The sequence below is a fragment of the Lissotriton helveticus genome, chromosome 10 (assembly GCF_964261635.1).
Source record: "Lissotriton helveticus chromosome 10, aLisHel1.1, whole genome shotgun sequence".
Taxonomy (NCBI): domain Eukaryota; kingdom Metazoa; phylum Chordata; class Amphibia; order Caudata; family Salamandridae; genus Lissotriton; species Lissotriton helveticus.
This window is the reverse complement of record NC_136071.1, coordinates 140,045,322-140,064,464: the sequence shown is the minus strand read 5'-3', so window position 1 is coordinate 140,064,464 and position 19,143 is coordinate 140,045,322.

Sequence of the window (19,143 nt, the reverse complement as noted above, 5' to 3'; positions counted from 1 at the left end):
AAGCAAAGACTGTACCCCAAGTGTCACAGTCCTCTATGTGTGGTGCGATTCCCATTGGGAGACATATAGTCAGAATCCTGTGTTTTTCTAGCGGGGTGGTGTCAGGAAACACCGCCTCTATTTGGGTGATTTTCTGTGCCAACCAGAATGGTATTTGTTCTCGTTTAGCCGGAACTTTACCTAGGCAGGATTGGATGTTCTGTGGTGTGATTTTATTTGTGTTCCCCTGGTGAGGGGTCAGCTGTGGAAGTTTAATCGCTGGCTGAATTGTTGAAGTCCGCATTACATACTGGACTAATTGTCTATGAATTTTTAGTAATTGTTTTAGCTGTATTAACAGCTCTCCAGTAGACATTCCTTCGATGTCTGGGTGTGGTGTGTATCCGGCTAAGACCGGCCACGTTGCTCCTGGTCTACCTAAAGGACCGAGCCTTGTAATGTGATTGTTATGTATTAGGGCGCCATCAAATAAGAGCAAATGCTCTTGGAATTTGAGTGGTACTTCCACCTCCTCGAAAGGAGTGTAAATGTCGGGTGGAACCTCTATTTTGTAATAGTGGAAGTACTTTGTTACAGCATTTGCTGCTGGAAAATGTATCCATGTATAGTATACCTCTGTCTGCCGATATTCGTGTGCCTCAATTACGAATATGACTGTGCCACCTCTAGGTGTCAGTCCATTTTCTATAAGTTTTAAGGTTATAGATTTCCTTTTGGCGACCGGGATGAGTATTATATCCCCGTCCGCATCTAGTGCTGCAGTATCAGCTGCTACTATTTCAGTTGCTAATCTAACTGCCTCTCTTTCTTCATCCCTGTCTCCCATTTTACCGACAGGATGGTATTATGTTTGTTTGCAGATCAGGTTTCTTATGGAACAAAGATTAGATGCACAATATTTTGGAACAGTGTATCCTTCAACGTTGACTATACCAAGAACCTTACATAGGAGTTCCCTCCTGCGAGGTTTTGGAGGATATTACCTTTCACCCACTCCAGACGTCTTTGGAGTATTTGGGAAAAGGGGTCTGAGTGAGAAAGCACGACTGAGTTACTCTAAATGACTTACGTTAGTTTTATCGCCCTTTCCAAACACGTTGGGCGCCATGTAGTGTAGTTCCTATCTTCCCAATAGGCTCTGCGCATTGGAATAATACCTATAGCAGTAAAGGCCTAGGCCAGACATTAACTAGGTCTACTACTGTCGATACTAGACTTAAGTTTTGGGTTTGCCAGCGTAGCTTAGAGTTCGCTAGAAACTTTCTCGAATGTTCAGGAAAGAATTAACTCCCCTGATTAGACAAGAAGGGATTTAGTTTCTGACAACCATAGAACATGACAACTTTGCTCTCCCCTAATCAAGAGTGTATCTCCAGAGTCGTGTGAGCACAAGGCAATTATTTTACTCAGTCAGTATGTGCATTCTTAGTCTCATCAGATTGTAGAGAAAAGGAAGAGACGGGCGTGTTCAATAAAAAGGTGTTATTTATTGATCAGTCTCTTTTCTCGTACAAGAGAAATGGATTGATATTATTGCAATACTTATAGTTAAGTAAAGTGCATACATTAAAAGCAATAGTATAAAATAATACTGTAAAAACATTGATATGGTTTCTGAGCCATATGATGTTTAAAATGATTAAAATATATTTACATACACATATACATTTGACTAAACGCACTCAACTGGTGTTTCTAAATACGCCTACCCCGTGTACCTGACCTAAGTCTAATGCGTGGGCGGGAATAGAAAGTTACAGTTTAAGTTAAGTTTGTTTTTGCCAAGTGAATAACTAAAGAATTCTCTGTGAGGGGTTATTCAGTTCTGTACCTGGAAGTTAGGATGAATGAGGAATGGTATCTCTTTCTCTGCTCTCGATATTCCAGGCTGCTGCGAGGGCTGCCCGAAAGCGCCGGTGCTGGGTCTCTCGGTAGGAGATAGCAGCGCGTCTCTCAGCGCGTCAGGAAGGCGGGGCTGCTGCCAGCGGGGTCTGCTCTGCTTCTGGGCTTCGGCAAGTATGGCTGCTCCGTCTCGTCACCACGCGTGTGTTTGCATAGGGCAAGATCGGCAATATTTATACCTTAAAGGTGCCGAGATTGACGTAAGGATGGACATAGATACGTCAATAAAGATGTCATACAACTTGCTCGTTAGCACATTCTTTTACTGAAGTTCTCTGTGAAATCAAAACAATGGCCGCACGGATTTTCCAGGTTGTCATAGGTTTGATTTGTTATGAGAACGTCGTATGCCTTATCAGGGGCTGGAGGAATGTCGCTTGTCTAATTAGATCTCAAGCGTTATGACCTAATCAGATAACACGTTCCTGTGCCGTAGTGTGACTGCGTCAGATAACGGTATCTGCATCATGGGGGCTTTTCTTGCCTCATGGGCTGACTGTTAGTTAACTTGATAGTTAGTTTAACCAGAATAGGGTCAGGAATAGGGGGATCGATTCAGAACCTATAGGAATACATGACAATTTTACAGATGAGATTATGTATCATATGACTCTTACTACTCTCACAGAGACAACGTATGTAGTATCATTGAGTGGTTTGAGCATGTGCTGTTTAATTACATTTTTCTATTTGGTATAGTTAATTATTGGCATGAAGTTTGTGATGTCATGAGCAGTGCATTTTGAGTGCAAGTTTTGGTTTGCATGTCTATTATGCCAGCCATCGATTGTATTCCTAACCATAACCTTCGAGTTTTAGTGTATTTTAATTTTTCATTTGTAACCATACCTGCACTTTAACTGTGGTTTTATTTCTATGTTTTGTGTTAAAAACATGTGATACTTTGTTAGAACCAAAGCAATCAAACACACAAAAGGTAATGGGAGGTAATGGGAGAAATGTTTGCAATAAGTCTACCCACTGGCAATTGCTCGAGGTAGCATTTCAACCCATGGTTCCTTTGCCCATTCTGCCACCTCAGATTAGACCCAGCTGTATGAAAATAAGTCTTGGCTCTGCTCTAATAGAAACAGTCCTCCAAACCTGCCAAAACAGATCTTCTCTGAACCGGAACACAAGAAATCCATGACCGACTTTGGCCTGATTGGAGCCCTTTAGTCAGGCGTAGCTTGGTTTCAGTGGCACAGTGAGCAAGAGACCCACATCTGTGCATAAACGTAGCACTTAGGGTATTACACCAAACACACAAAAGTGATGGGAGGTATGTGTGCAATGAATATAATCATTGTCAATTACTTAGGGTAGCATTCTATTCCATCATTCTGTTGACCACCAAGCCATCTCATATTCGAGCAAGCCGGTCTTGGGTTGTGTTCTGGTTCAAAGAGCACCTGGCTTGGGAGTTCGGGCTGTACTGTTCCTACTGGAGTGGTATCAAGGCTGAATTGCATATTGCTTGGTCTAATCTAAATGGCATCATTGCAAAACAAACATCAGTTGGAATGCTACCGCAAGCAATTGCCAGTGGTTAGATTATTTGTAAGCATTACTCTCATCACTTGTGTATTTGTTAGAACCAAAGCTAACCATAAATTCATTTTACACTTTGATTTTTTTTCCAGTGAATTATGTTTTTTATAACCTATGCCAGACGTAACAGTTCCCTTTGCTCAAGCAACCATAAACAACTAGCTCCCGCTGTGCCTGGCGTTCAGCCTTGCACAGTGAAGCTTGGCCATGGAGACTGGTCTGCAGCCAGCTCCTTCACTCAACCCTCCACAGGTGGTCAACCCGAACGGCACATTGGTTTTGGCCACGCATAGTGAGCCATGGGCCACAACTCATGGCCTTGGGCCAGACCAAGCGCAGAATCCTCTTTAGGAGGCCTACTCACTCTACATATAGACACAGGCAATGTGCAGAGGGGTGTTGGTCGCAAGGGGCCACTGCGGCAGTTGGCCAATCACAGCAGTTTTGCACTGAATACTTCTTTTCCATTTTTTTCACAGGATTGGCAAATCTAGCATAGGATTTGTGAATCACACAATACAAATATTTGTTAAATATTTATTTTATTGCTGTAGTAATAGCTTTGGAGCTACCCACGCCTCAATAAGGGGGTGGGGAATAAGGTACTTAACTCTTACCCCTTGTGACATTTTAATTTTTTCCAACACAGTGCTCGGTGCACCATGTTTGGTAATGACTGGCGCAACAGAAATTGTTCTGTGATGGCCAGCCAATCAGAGTGCAGGGATTCACAAGCTCACAGGCGGATTCACAATGCACGGCAGAAGAAAAGGCTCCCTCACCCAATGGAGAGCTTTAGTTTGTTAACTGGATTCACGAATCCACTGTGGAGGCACAAATCACAAGAAGAATCGTGAATTTACGATCTAGATATTTCTAAACTGTAGCCTCTTCATGCCCAGACCACTTTTTAGGTTTTGCCTGGCGAAAAGATGCGCTCTGCGCATCTTTTTCGCGCAGGCGAAATCCTGATGAGTTCTGTAGTGTGCTTTGGAACGGCCCTCGTCATTTATTGGCTGGCTCCATAAATGGAGCCTAGCCATTGGACGATGGGCCTGTCCGTCAATGCCGGACCAGATTCGGGGGCGTTCCCGCGATTCTTTGGCTTTTGCCGACGTCACGCGACGTCAGCTGAAAGCCGGGAACGCCCCCGAATCTGGTCCGGCCTGGCCGCAGGCAAGCCGGAAGTCCCGCCGCCGGTCTTTCTCTCCGGGCCTCCCTCCCTCCTTTTCCTTGTTGCCGTGTTGCCTCTGCCCCGGACGGGCCTCCGCAGAGCTGTGCCGGGCATCGGTCCGTCGCTGCAGAAGCCGTTCAGCGAGTACCTGGAAGCGCAGCGGAAGAAGCTGCACCACACGGCGGAGAGCGGAGCCCCCCCCGGTAAGTCCCTGATGTTTGCCATTCACGCTTTGCATGCTGACCTTTTTGAAATCCAATACTTATGAGAAAAGTAAACCACACGCCTCACAAGGCAAAGCATTCAGGCATTTAGAAATGTCTGAAAGTGTCACACTGCTGCCTATTTTCATGCCAGTGTAAGGGAAGACATGATTCTGAACATGTAATCGATGCGTTTTATAACATCATGCACAAAAAGAAGTACACTTCAGTTTATCTGAGTCTCGGTTAAATTTTTTGGGGCGGTAACTAAGGTAACTGCAAAATAATAGCAGCAAACACTGTTTCTGTTTGAACACTGATTGTTTTTCTAGTGTATGGGATCATCAACCATGTAAGAACTTTGTACCCATGACTGCTGCGAGTAATGGACTAGTTCTTCGCCATGTTTGAACTCTTGGGACGTTTCTGTTCCACAAAGGAGACAGCAGGGAGGGCCTGGTAGGAGGAATGTGACTTTTTTTTTTAAGTGCACTGTTAGCACATTGTATTCTATGCCTGAGAGAAGGGCCTGTGCGAAGCTCTAGCGGCCCCAGTGCCTATGTTTGGTCGGCCCGTGGCCAGTGCACGGAGGCAGGGTGTGTTGCACTTTTTTCCCCCTTGTGCTGCTTCTCTGACATCCTACTGTTGTGGTGTGCAGTGTGTATTATCATCAGAGACAGCGCCTCTGCAGCCAAAAGCAAGTTGTTAGGAAGCACACTTTGCATTACTAAATGTATATTGCGCACACTGCGTCCTAGCAGTCCAAGTGCCCGTGGCGAGGTGTCACACAGAGCTGCAGCTGTGATTTTGGCTTCTAGAGCAAGCAAGGCCGCACTCTGTGACCCCTCCATAGGTTTCTAATAAACAGATCTTCTGTCGCTTACATTACTGATGTGACCGTGCAACAACCGCTCTAGATTGGAGACCTGGGACTGTGCTATGACAATGTCTTTGGAGTTCTGCTTTGGCAGAGGGTTGGCTCCCTAGCTAACGAAACACGCGATCAGAGACCGACAATCGCTTCAAGATTCACAAACACACCATGGTAAGTAGCAGTACTAGCATTCCCTGCCTGACAGAGTGTGAGAGAGTCCCTCCCCCTATCCCTCTCTTTCCCTCTCTCTCTCTTTCCCTCTCTCTCTTCCCTCTCTCTCTCTCTTTCTCTCTCTTTTTCCCTCTCTTTCTCTCTCTTTCTCTCTCTTTCTCTCTTTCCCTCTCTTTCCCTCTCTCGCTCTTTCCCTCTCGCGCTCTCTCCCTCTCGTGCTCTCTCTTTCCCTCTCGCTCTCTCTTTCCCTCTCGCTATCTTTCCCTCTCACTCTCTCTTTCCCTCTCTCACTCTCTCTTTCCCTCTCGCTCTCACTCTCTCTTTCCCTCTCGCTCTGTCTCTCTCTTTCCCTCTCTCTCTCTCTTTCCCTCTCGCTCTCTCTCTCTCTTTCCCTCTCGCTCTCTCTCTCTTTCCCTCTGTCTCTGCCAGTTAACCAAAAACCCAGTAGAGACCGAAGGGACATCACGCCCTTTGACACCCCCACATGACGTCACCTGGTTGACCCTTTGTTCCACTCTTCCCAGCCTCCCCTGTACTGCGCAGGGACATGTAGTAGGAGAAAACAGTAAAGGAAGTGTGCTCTTTTCTGTTTCTTCTGCTGCCTCATGACCTTTGAGTAATGGTAATGCAAAATGGGCAGTGTCAGCCAAGGGTATCAGCTGCTGCCCTGTGGAATACAAATTCATATCACTGTGAGAAAAGGGAGTGCGCTGCTGGCAGCCCACGATTCCACACTAACAAAAAGTAAATTACCATTGCATACATGGAACTCTTACTGCACTAGTGGCGCATGCTACCTCGAACATAGAACAGCTACTGCATTGCAATAATGAGGGCAAGCCTCTGTGTGCACGTTTCATGTTGTGGGTTGGTTTGTATGATAGTGGACGCCAGTATGCTTGGTAGTTACTGATGACCTGGCATTTTGCCATAGAAACTAATACTATTTGATTTTAGAGTATTGTTGCCAGAGATTAAAAAAAAAAAAGAATTTTTAAAGTTTGCATTGAGTAATAATTTTCTAGGACAAGAGAAGTGTAACACATTGCGTTTTGAATTGAAATCCATGTGCGCACTTTCAACAATGCATCCTGCATCCCTCCACCCTTTCATCCTTCCATCCATACATCCATCCTTTCAACATCCACATTTCAATCCATCCAACAATCAATAATCCACCCACATTTTCACACATCCATTCATCCATGCAACTTTTAATACATCAATCTTCATATTCTTCAGAAGGTACCTTATTAATGTTTTACAACAATACATGCACTCACATTCTAAGACCTTGACCTCCTTGTATATGGTGTTTCAGAAAATTTCTAAGCATCTGCCTGCGTCCATCTAAGAGTGGCTTCAATAAGATATATTGTACACCATTGTATAGTTACAAAAAAATATATTCTTCATAATAAAAAGTTGAAAATAACTCTCCAAAGATTTATAGAACTCTAAGGGCTTACTATACATTGCCAAACAAGGGGACAGCTTTCTGTGTGTGAGCGGGGTGGCTCTAAGTGTGGAGGGGGCTTTGTAGGAGGTGACTCGCAGTTTATAGAAGAGGCTCACAGTCTGTGGAGGGAGCTCAAAGTGTGTGTGGGGGGGCTCGCAGTGTGGTGGTGCTCGCAGTGTGTGTGGGAAGGGCGCAGTGTGGGTGTGTGTTGGGGGCTCTCTGTAGGTGTTTGTGGGTGTCATTTGCAAAAGATAAAGCTCGTGCCATTGCAAATAACAATGCCATTTAGTTATGTTAAAAAAAAAGGTCAAGAGCTTTGCCAACAGCTCAAACTTTAACAAAGGCAAAACCATTGCATTGTAAATGCTTGTTAAATGTTTATTTCTCGAAACCACTGAACAGATTTACACCAAACCAAGCAAAGGCACAACATTGACTAAAGTTCTTTTTATATACCAAGGTAAAGGTAATTCTGTTCTGCTGTTTTTCTGTATCGAGGAGCAAGAAATCCTAGAGGAGTTAACATGGAAAATTTCACTTTTGGAACACCCCCTCCATTTTTTTTATCTCTATGCTTGACTGATCTGCACAAAGCTCTATATTAAGAACTCATAGTGTATTGACTTTTTACTGGAAAGTTTTGTGCAGATTTTTCAAACTGCACCAAAGCTTTAAGGAAAATAAATCCTTTCCAATCGAAACTCAGACGCAGCTATTACTACAGAGGTACTATCATCACCTCTGTAATATATTCATGCCATGGCAGTGAAAATAAACGTGGCCTAATAGCATATGTTATTTAGAACAGCTTTACTAATAAAAACACATTAATTTACTACAGAGAATAGGTGAAATTCCAGTTTATTACCTCTGTTCCATGACATTCAGACAATAAAATAATTGCATACCACCTTACAGGCTGCATGTTACAATTACTTTACAGGTGGAAACAACTCTCCTAATAGACATGAGGCCCCTTCAAGGTGTTTTTACCATACTGCACAAATGTAACTCGTTGCATCCTTCACCTCATAATAGTGGTAATAAATAGCATATTTATTCTATGCATATATATATATATATATATATATATATATATATATATATATATATATATATATATATATATATATATATATATATATATATATACATATATACATATATATCCAAGAAACTCTTCTTTCCTTAATTGCTGTCGGAAATATATATTACAAGATTCGCCACAAACAGCTCCTCAGTAGCTCAATTTCGTGCAAAAAAGACATATAGCGGACCCAAAGTTCTTGGTGCAATTTCAGGTAGTGTTTATTAAGTGCCCAGCATGTCCGCCATTACGCGTTTCGACCCCAACTCGGGCTTTGATCACACACATATATATATATATATATATATATATATATATATATATATATATATATATATATAAACGTCAGCAATACAGTGGGAATACCAGAAAGCAAATGGCACTCACTGCCGCGCAAAATGACCACGAAGATGACGGCGGGCTAAATGATGAAGACACAAACAGAAACACGCCATCGACATCCAGTACTTCAAGCTTAGACTCCGACAGAGATTTACAAGCGGCACCGATTCTGAATTTGGCTGAGGAACTTGATTTTTTAGTGGCAGAAACACTGAGAACATTGCGCCCACGGTTAAACAGCCAAAGTCAAACTACAAAAGCAAAAACCAAAAAAGACGAGAACGAAGGAAACAAGCCAGAAGAGGAAAAAAAAAGCGCAAACGAAGAAAACAAAAGCGCCATGGCAACGAAGGAAGTAAGTAACAATAATTCAGTAATCAACCTTTCAAGTGTTGTTCTGGACAAAGCCAAAGAACAATTACTTTCCTTGGGGCTCAATTTCTGTCCAGCCCAATCTTTCGACTATGCGGCAACCCGCATCGATGTTTACCGCTTCATAAGGAAAACGAAATTGCGCAAACACTTCGCCACTCAAAGTTTGAAATCAACCACAGAAACTATCGCACCTGATGATCAAAGCGCCCCGGACGGAGCGCCAGAGGTAAGAGCTGGCGATGTTTCAACTTATTTAACACTCAATGACCTTTGCCAAGCTTCTGATTCCCAGCCTATGGGTCCAAATATTGAAAGCAATACTCAAACCAGACTGTCAAAGATTAACATCATGCAAAAGGGGGCAGGCATAACGCCTTTTAAAAATAAGTCCAAATTTGTCCCCCTCATGGTAAAAGATGCCATAGACACATTTCACGATTGTATAACCAACGAAATCAAGCAACTACATACTAAATCACGCAAACGAAATAAAACTAATTATGATCATCAGCAAGCTAACTATATAGCGCTAATGAAAAAACTCAGCGCAAACCCCGATATAGTCGTGAAGACGGCGGACAAAGGTGGAAACCTTGTAATTTGGGCGAAAAGTGATTATGTTGTAGAAGCTCTGTGCCAACTTAATGACACTTCATGTTACAGCAAAGCTAATAAGAAGGAATATCTTAATGCTAAAATTTCGTTGGAAAAACTTTTGAGCAAATATCGACGAGAAGGGTTGATCTCAGGAGAGGAATATAAATTCATGTATAAAGAATTCCCTGTCCTCCCTATTTTCTACCTAATTCCCAAAATCCATAAAAACATCTTGCCTACTCCCGGAAGACCGATCATTTCGGCTATCAACAGCGCTGGAGAGAATGTGGGACGCTACATTGACTATTTTTTACAAGAACTTGTCACCAAATTGCCTAGCTATGTACGTGACACTGGCGACTTCCTGTCTAAAATCAACGAATTGGAATGGCAAGAAGATATGTTGCTCATTACATTGGACGTAGAGTCCTTATATACAAGTATTGGACACAAAGAGGGGCTAAGGGCCACCAAACATTTTCTGGATACCCGCTCTGCTGACTTGTATGAACACAACAAAGTCATTTTGGAGCTAATCAACTGGTGTTTAAATAATAATTACTTTGCCTTTGGTAAAGAATTATGGAGACAGTTACGCGGCGTGGCCATGGGTTCCTGCTTCTCCCCCAGCTACGCGTGCCTGCACGTGGGCTGGTGGGAGGAGCAGGTCCTTGGAGCTACGCATGCAGTATGGGTCAGAGAAAAGATTGTTAAATACCTAAGGTACATCGACGATATTTTTATTCTCTGGCAGGGCACTGAGGAGGAGGCTAATTTGTTTATTCATGAAATCAATGCAAATTCCCTCAATCTCAATTTCACCTCACACATCAGTCATTGCCAGATAGAATTCTTAGATGTACTAGTTTATGTGAAGGCTAACCGATTAACATCTACCCTACATCGTAAACCTACTTCTGGCAATACTTTACTGCATGCCTCCAGTCTCCACCCCCGACATACTATACATAGTATCCCTCTTGGTGAAATTCTAAGAATTAAGCGTATTTGTAGCTCTACGCTCGATTTTGATAAATGTGTCGATGACCTCAGAACCCGTTTTCAGGAACGTGGTTATTCCAATCAGACTTTCAACCAAGCTTTGGCTAAAGCAAGGTTGAGAAGAAGAGAGAGTCTTTTGCAGATGTCTGATCCCGACTTAGATAATGCAGAGCTTCCCATTCATTCTAATACACCTGCCAACACCTGTCCTAGATTCATCACTGCCTACAGCAGTGATGAGAAAGCCATCAAAAGGATCATCCATAAGAATTGGCCAATCATTCTAACAGACAACATCCTTAGCCCCACCTTACCAGAAAAAACAATTATAACGTTTCGTAGGGCTAGAAATATGGGTGCTTCATTAGATGTCAATAGTCCAGAATTGAAACAAAAAGCTAACTGGCTAAAGGCCAAATCTGGGTTTTGCAAGTGTACCCACTGTAGGGCATGTAAATTTGGTGAAAATAAGACACATTACCGTACACCTTTCAGTCCTACAGAGATTCCAATAAAGGGTTGCTATGATTGCAAAACTGATTTTGCAGTCTATGTTCTGACGTGCACCTGTGGGCTGCACTACATCGGTAGCACTAAGGCACAGGTGCACGTCAGAATCTTGCAACACCTTAGGGCAATGCTGCATACTGATCCCTCCTACCCTGTAGCTCGTCATTTCGCAGCCAGACACAACAAGGATCTCAATTGCCTCAGGTATTTTGTGGTAGGATCAGTATTGCCCTTACGGAGAAGAGGCAACAGAGAGTTGTTGTTGCGACAACTCGAAACCCGGTTTATCCTAGAGTTTGATAGCAAATGGCCGAATGGCCTTAACAACACTGAAGACTTTTATAATCTCCTGTAATTTCACTATCAACTCATGATATATCTCATAGGATTCAGTTGCCCTCCCTCTTCTAGTTATAACTCCATGTCTGTGAACTCTGTAGAATATTTAATTGGCAGATTCTGTATTCCTTATCTCTCTAATACAATGAGCAGTCAGGTTCCCTGTGGCTCATTCCTGTACCATATGATGGAATTGTAGTAATTACCACTACTTATGATAATCTTTAGATAATCAGGTTCCCTGTTATCTACTAAAGTCTAACATCAATGACGGTTTGCACTTTACATATGTATAATAATAACATGAAGTTTCTTTTATACATGTGTTACATAACTTTGTATGATCATTCAACTTGCGCCCCTCTTACCATTTTAGATCATTGGTATACTTTTTACTTCCTCTTCTTAATCACATTTTATCACTATTTATACTATTTACACATCAACTGTTATATTCTTTTATGAAAAATAATATTCTGATGAAATGATTGTTTTTAGAATTGCATTTTTAGATCGAATAATAGTTTCTGTTTGTATGACGGGTAACTTATTGTTTTTTCATAGTGCATTCTCTTACATTTACAATATAATGAATTTTACTATCTTTTAGAATATACAGTTTGCACTTTAATTCTAGCCTCTTTTGCACACTAGGCAGGGTTGTCCTAGCTTTTTTGGTTGTTAGTCTTATTGCACTGTTGGGCCCTCCTTATTGATATGATTTCAATTTCCCCATTCTTTATCATTAGAAAGCAGACTCACACTATCATTAACTTAAAATTTAAAACTGTACAATATTCAGTGAGGTTTGTTCTCAAGAAACTGGATTTAACCAGTCATTATATCATTGTAAAGGAATTTATTCCGAGATATACTTGCTCCTAAAATTATCATATGCAATGTTGTACACATAATGCATTCAAGCAAAAATATTGTGTGTGTTCGCTTTAATGATATATATCCATTGTGATAGTCTGTTTTCCTTATCAGTTTGGTCACATGACCACTAAGGGAAGAGGGCGGCAGGCGTGGCACTTAAGCACTTTAAAAAGCAAAGAAATTCAGCTAGACCCTGCATGTGAACAAGGGCTGCAAAGCCCGAAACGCGTCGTGGTTGGTTGGTTCATGAAAAACTGAAAAAATAAACTTACCTGGAAAGAAGTTGTGGTCTGTCTCCTGCTTCGCCGGTCCTGAGGGATTGGAGGTGGTATTGCGGAGTTCCTGTTGATATATATATATATATAAATTCAAACTTTCGACTTACTTTCGGTCAGAAAGCACACGAACAACTTCTTGCTGAAGACGCGTTTTAATGCAGGTTCAAAAGCAAAACAACTCTACGCGTTTCAGGAGTTCACCTCCCTTGCTCACGAGTAACAGTGTTAGTGATCCTGATAGGTATTTAAACAAACATGTGACTTGGTGAAAAATAATCATAGAAAGCAGACTAACGCTGCAACTTAAAAGTGAATTGATACTAATGGGGAACTTTAACTTAGTTTCATTAATTCAGCCACTTTGTTTCATTTATATTGTTATAGAAATACTTATTGACAATTATAAGCACATACTTTTTGTGTCGCAATTAAATGGTCAAACAGAGGAAATTATAAAATAAATCATAACAATGAATTTCTTTCATAACCCTGGCCAGTCGCCAGTCTGCATAACATTTCCTGTGTCCCTTGACCACGAGTTATTCCGCCCCAGTGGGCTAGTCCTCATAATTCATTAAATCAAACACATTTTTGAATACTCATACTGCCTCGCACAACGTATGTTGGCTTACGTTTGACCAATCACCTGTATACCCACAGATATTATCTTGATTTCTCAGATAGCATGTTTCTTAAAACTTGCAACAAGCCAGTTTATTTCCACATCGGCAATGCCTTTCTCTTGTGGGTTCAGTTCTGACCGTACTTTTGCCCCAGTGGGCTTAGGATGTAAATGTCAAATTCTATCTCTTTCTTCATCATCTTATGGTCTGGCTGATATAAATCCATCATTTCTTCCTCTTCCACTCTTCATAAGTATCTATATTAAATAAACATATATTAACCCTACACAAAATAATCATAAACCAACACCCTGTGAATTAAAAACTTTTCAGTGATAATAGGGATACACTATTTATAAGCACTAGCCTTCAAGTCCTCAAAACCAGAATGGTTCACAGGCTGTGGTTACATTATACATTAACTCTTTAAATCAGTACTCAAAAGGGTCTACCAACCGAATCATGTTTCATTCTCATTCCTTTCTTAAATTATCTATTACCCACTCAGATTTCTAACATCACCAGAACAATCCTTTTTCCCTCCTCTCTTTCCCCTGGGCAACACTGTTTAGGTAAATGTAGTCTTCAACCTCTTAACCTAGATGGGTTTCTAATTCCTCATCACAGTTGTGCCCAATAGGTGCTGTTGTTTGATATTTGATGATCAACCTAGACTCTAATCTGCGGAGTCTTTGGATTTTGTTGCCCCCTCTTTCATCATGTTTTACCATGTCCAGGACACAAAATCTCAATAAATTGGGGTTCTGATTGTGTTCCATCTGAAAGTGCCTCGCCATTGGGTAAGCCTTATTGCAGTTTTTTATGGCTCTTAGATGTTCCAAAATTCTGATTTTGGCTTTGTGTATTGTACTGTCTATGTAGGCCTTGTCACACGGGCAGAACAAAGCATATACGGCGAACTCAGTATTACAGGATGTGTGCTCCTGTATTACAAAGGGTTCCATGTTGGGTGAGAGCCTTGCTTCTTTGCAGTTCTTGCTGTGCTTGCAAGCTTTACAGCTTCTACATGGAAAAAATCCTTGTATTCCTTTCAATTTGTCTTTCCCTGTTATTATAGCACTGCACAGCTCGTCATTCAACGATTTGGTTTTTTGGAATGTTATCTGTGGATAAGTCTCTACATATTCTGCAATTTCAGGATCTGTCTGCAGAACCGGCCAAAGTTTTCTTAGGCTGCGTTTAATCATAAACGCTTGACTGCTATATGTGGTGATGAAGCGTGTTTTCTTGTTTTCACTGTCCTCATCTTTTTTACATTTTTCCATTAACAGTGAATCTCTGCTCCTTTCCGCCACTATCCTTCTTGCTCTGTTAATTATTTTCTCTGTATATCCTCTAGATCTAAATCTTTCAACCATCATAGTTTCTTCTTTCATGAAACTTGTGGGAGTACTACAATTTCGTTTTGCTCTTAAGAGTTCCCCTATTGGTATGCTTTGTATACGTGAGCTCTGGTGACAACTGCGAGCATGTAGCAGGCTATTGCCTGCTGTCTCTTTCCATGGATTCTTGAAGCGTAAATTAATTGATAGATCATATCCATGTGGAAAAATTACATGTTCAGCAATTAATTTATAATAACAGTCTCTCTTTACGTTCAATAGGGCAATTCGATTTACAATGCCCTACAGTGCAAATATTAGTAGCAACTTCATTCATGCCCATGTGGGCAAACACAGAAATTTAGGCTATTATTTATGCTGAAAACAAACTAACTAAATGAATCACATGGGTAACACGTATTGCCCCAGTGGGCTGATAAGTACAGTAACATGTGCAATTTTGGTTTCAGAACCACGTTCTTCCAAGATATTCCGTTCATAGTTTAATGTGTATTCTGGTACTCCCATTCAATCAAAAAAGAATTCATTCAAGCCGTCCCTGAGGAAAAAGAGAGAAAAAAGAAAGAATTGCAATCCGGTGATTCACAATGTGAAAATTTCTAAAAACCATTCACATCTCAAACAGAAAGACATAAGAAGTTAAAAACAGTTAGGGCAATAAATGTATCTCATTCTCCAAATATGATTCTCACTAGACTACAACTGTGGATAGCTCAATAAAACTTGAAAATGTAAAATTACACTTGCGTCATCCTAGGTGTACCTCCATCTCTTCATCACAGTTGTGCCCACCCGGGGCCATGGTTTTGTGCTGGATAATCATTCTCGATTCTAATCTGCGCAAGTTCTGCACACGATTTCCACCTCTCTCATTGAATTTCACAGTACACAAAACACAAAAGCTCAATAAATTCACATTTTGGTTATGGTGACTGTGAAAGTGGCGAGCTATAGGATATGACTTATCCATATTGCTGATAGCACGTAAATGTTCAAGCACTCTCAGTTTCGCTGGCTTAATTGTGCTGCCTATGTAGGCTTTGTTACACGGACAGAATAGTGCATAGACCGCATGGTCACTAGTGCACGAGGTATGTTCCTTAATGACAAAAACTTCTGATGTGGGTGAGAGTTGTACTTTTTTTAGATTTCGACTGTTCTTGCAAGCTTTGCAGTTCCTGCAGGTAAAAAAACCTTCTACACCTGCGATTTTAGGTTTTTGGGGAATTACTGCACTGCATAATTGATCTTTTAGGGACTTAGCTCTCCTATATATTTATATATTTACTGAAAAAACCATAGGTTTCACACATGTTATAGTTAGCTGGACATTTCACTCATACAAAACCATTGAAATTGCCCGTTATAGTTAGTTCAGCTAACTATAACTCGCGCGCCTGCAATGCACTGCTGATGACGTCACATATTACATCACTCATTACATGGTCAGTGACATCACTGATGACATCACTGATGACATCATCCAGTGAATGTGTGTCTGTCTGAAAAATAAATATTTTTTATATATGTATATCTAAAGGTTGATGGAAGAATAAATGGGTAAATAAATGTCTAAATGGATGTTATTTTTGTAAAAATGATTGCATAACTGACTTATTAAGTGTATCTTAATGAATACATGTATTAGCGAGTAATGTTTAAATATGTGAATATCTGTATCAGTGTCTCACTTTGTCTATAAGTGGCTGCATGGGTTGGTGAGTAGCTACATGATTGTCTATATGAGTTATTAGTTGGCTTTTTGAGTATCAGTATGAGTGTCTGTATGGTTCAGTGGGGAGTATTACTTAGAGCATAGATACATGAATGAGTGACTCACTGTTTGTATGTGTTTTGAAGACAGCATGTGTGCAGGACTGTATGGGTGGATGAGTGTGTGTATGGGTGTGTTAATGAGTGAATAACTGTCTCAATAGTGTCTTTATGAGTAAGTACATATGTTTTAAACTAGTATATGTGAGTATTGATGTATATAAGTGAGTATATGTGAGAGTGAGATATTGGAAGAGTTCCTGTATAAATAAGTATGTGTTTCTATAAATGATTGTTTTAAAATGTAGGTATGTGTACGTTTCTGTAGAAGTAAGGGTAGTGGTGTGTGCATAGCTGTATATGCAGGTAAATGGATGTTTGATAGTTTATTTGCATGTGTGTGTATGTGTGTGAGTTACTCTATGGATGAGTGTCGGTGTGTAACTGGATGTATAGGTGTATGAGTACATATGATGAGTGAGTACATGTATGAGTGACTATATAGAACTGTTGGTGCATGAGTGGATGTGGATGTAGATGGTGAAATTACTGTATAGGTTGTTGTAAGTGGTATTGGTATCTCAATTTTTTTGAAAATTTTAGTTTCTATTTTTGAATGTGTGTATCAAAGGTTATATTACGCTGAGAGGAGGTCTGCCACTCTATCACAAGGATGATAAGGTTTTTTAAATGCTAATTCCTAACTATAACATGGCTGAAACCTATGGTTTTTTCAGTGAATTTCTAAGGTTTTTTAAATGCTAATTCCTAATTATAACGTGGCTGAAACCTATGGTTTTTTTTCAGTAAATTTAAAAGGTTTTGTAAATGATAATTTTTAAATGTATTAATTGTTATATTTTTTTATACTGATTTACTACATTGTTTTAAAGTATTTATTTTTAGATATTTTACTTTTTAAATTACATTACATATTTTTATATAAATTAAAAAAAATTTTTTTAAAAATATTGAAATTGTAATATTTTAATTTTAATTTTATATTTTTTTAATTTATATATATTTTATATAGCAGGCAATGATATCCTATGGAAGGAAATTCAAGTTACTAGTAAGTGTGGTTAAAATTACTTTTCAGGGACAGTTGTGAGCTGAAACATGCAGCACTGAGGTATCTTCTGATAACAGGTGAGTAAATCGGAATTCGTAATTCGTAGTTCGGCTGATTTTAGAGGAATTTTTTAAAGTTCCAAAACTCCACACTTAGAAGAATTTCCAAGGGAAACCAGTCAATGTTAGCCTATGGAAGGAAATTCAAGTTACTGTAAGTATGGTTAGAATTACTTTTCAGGATCAGTAGTGGGCTGAAAGATGCAGCACTGAGGTCTCTCCTGATAACAGGTGAGTAAATCGGAATTCGTAGTTCTACTGATTTTACAGGAATATTTGTACGTTTCAAAAATAGACACAAAATCTTTTCTGGTGAAAACCACACAATAGATTCCTATGGAAGGAAATACAAGTTACTGGTAAGTAAGCTTAGATTTACTTTTCAGTGTCCGTACTGGGCTCAAAGATGCAGCACTGACGTCTCTCGTGATAACAGGTGAGTAAATCGGAATTCGTAGTTCCGCTGATTTTAGAGCAATATTGTGCTCAATAGTGAAGGAAGGGGGCGGGGCCTGAGGTGACATGTGTGCAAACACGCCCTGTGGCGCGTTTTAGGTTGGGGAATTAATTCCTCTTCAATCCTGAGGTCCCCTGTTAGATCAACTAGCCCACCAGGTACCTCCAGTATGCGCCAGGGAGCTGCTTTGCAGAGAGGTGTTAAGAGGGCACGCCCCCTTTTTACAACACTCTGCAACGCAGCTCCGTGGCGCTTACTGGAGGTATCTGTTGGACTAGTTGGCCCCTAGGGGACCTCTGGATTGAAGAGGACTTAATTCCCCAACTTAAAACGAGCCAGAGGGCATGTTTGCACACATATCACCTCAAGCCCCGCCCCCTACTACCTTCACCACTGTGCAAACGCACCCCGTAGCGCGTTCTAAGTTGGGGAATTAAAACCCTTGCATACTGGGGGTCCCTGGGGGCCAATTAGCCCACCAGGAACCTCCAGTATGCGCCAGGGGGCTGTGATGCAGAGACGTGTAAAGAGGCCATGCTCCTTTTTACACCTCTCTGTAACGCAGCCCCCTTGCAGCAAAGTCACAGCTCCCTCCCATCCATCGTGTATAGCCTCGATGGACGGGAGGGAGCTGTGACTTTGCCGCGCAGGAAGATTTTGCCCTCTTAACAAACAAAAGAGCGGATGTGCATTGGGGAGAAATACACGCGAACCGCCCCGCCCATGCCCATGTAAATATTGAACCCTGATAAAACATGCTATCCTTTTTAATTATTGGTTACAGAGAAGACGTGGGTTTCTCTTCCATATTGACAAAATTACATCCCTCCAGTAGAGGACCAATAACGCCTAATCCACCGTGTCAGCATCAAGAAGCGCTTGGAGCCTTAATAGCCCCGCTTAATTTTAATATTCCCCCAGTAGAGGACACATAACCTTGAAATTATTGAATGTCAGCAGTAAGAAGCGAATGGAGCATTAAAGAGCCCCGCTAAATATTAAATTTCACAACCACCTTTTTGAACCGTCTCAGAGATTTCAAAAGGATACAT